The sequence below is a fragment of the Dichomitus squalens genome, assembly GCF_000275845.1.
Source record: "Dichomitus squalens LYAD-421 SS1 unplaced genomic scaffold DICSQscaffold_5, whole genome shotgun sequence".
In the NCBI taxonomy this organism is placed as follows: domain Eukaryota; kingdom Fungi; phylum Basidiomycota; class Agaricomycetes; order Polyporales; family Polyporaceae; genus Dichomitus; species Dichomitus squalens.
The window spans coordinates 473,785-475,155 of record NW_006766887.1 but is presented as its reverse complement, the minus strand read 5'-3'; positions in this window follow the sequence as shown (position 1 = coordinate 475,155).

Sequence of the window (1,371 nt, the reverse complement as noted above, 5' to 3'; positions counted from 1 at the left end):
TAATGTGTAACGAACATAGTAATGGATTTGGTTCGGGGCCATAACCGGATGTGTGTGCAGCAACATGTTCGGTAATAAGACCGACTAGCCTTGTACAACTGATAGTGGCAACTCGCGATTGTGCTCATACATTTGTATGAGCCGTTTCGTGGTCTGGTCGCATACCCGGAGCGAGTGGATGGTTGGTGGCTTGCGCTTATCTGCTTGCAGGCAAAACAACTGCAGACATTGCTTGTTGTCATGCACCACGAACTGGGCCTTCAGGAACTCAGTGCCGACTAGTGTGTCGCACTATTTCCCAGCTCAAGACCAGACAACGCGATTTCCGTTTGTTCAAGTGGCGCTGTGGAAGAGTAGCTGAGTACATACATCTGTCTCTTTCGAGCCTGTGCGCAAAATTACGATAGCATTCGACACACCGTGGAGAGTGCTCAGGATGGGGGGTTCATCAGCAAATGTGCTGAACCGTGGCAGTGGCAATGCAATGCGTGCCCGGAATGGTAACACCAAAATTGGCAAGCAGGGAATTGGAACGCATAAGCTCGCCATTGCAAACCTTGGCGGGGCGAGTCGATAATAAGGCCGTCGGGGATTTTGATGGCAATGACATTGCCTGCAAGAAACTCGCCATATATAACTTATAGATTGACCATTGATTGACATACTTACAGAATGGGAATGACATGTGCACGGGTGAGACTGTATGCCTCTGTCGCTCAAATTGCCGCCCATCCACGGCGCTGATCGCTCCTTCACCCGCAGCACACCTCACCCGTCACCGCTACCAAGTACTGTCTCTCGTCGTCGATCGCTCTCCCCGAGCGGGCTTCAACTGGTTTCACAGCTCTATCCTGCCAGATCTATCCCTTGCTTCTCACACATCAGTTTTGCGTGCTCAGCATAAGCAAAGTCTCCTGCGGTCCCCCAAGTCCATGGCAACTTGTCCAGTGCATGGTGTCTGATGCTACTGCGTTGCCCTTCAAGTCATCGATTCTTGATGCCTCCATCGAAAGCGATTTTGAAGTCCCTTGCCTCCGAAGATGGGCTGGAGGGTGAGGAGAAGAGGGTTGGGTTAGGGTCAAGGCAGCGGATCGTGGCCAGCTTCAATACTCCGGCACATGTGACGTCATCGTTCGCGACCTGTCGTGCTCGTCGGTTTTTCCTCATAAGTGCAAGCAAGCACGCAAATCACTCATTGCTCCTTTCGTTTCCTCTCCTACCATCAAGCTTATCGCCTACTCGAAGAAATCCGGCTATTGCGGACCTGACTGGTTCGCTTGCTATAGCGGTAAGTAGACTAACCTTCGCACTCCATTCGGTTGGTCTCATGTGCACGGCCAACGTCATACTTACGATGCTCGTGTATACCCT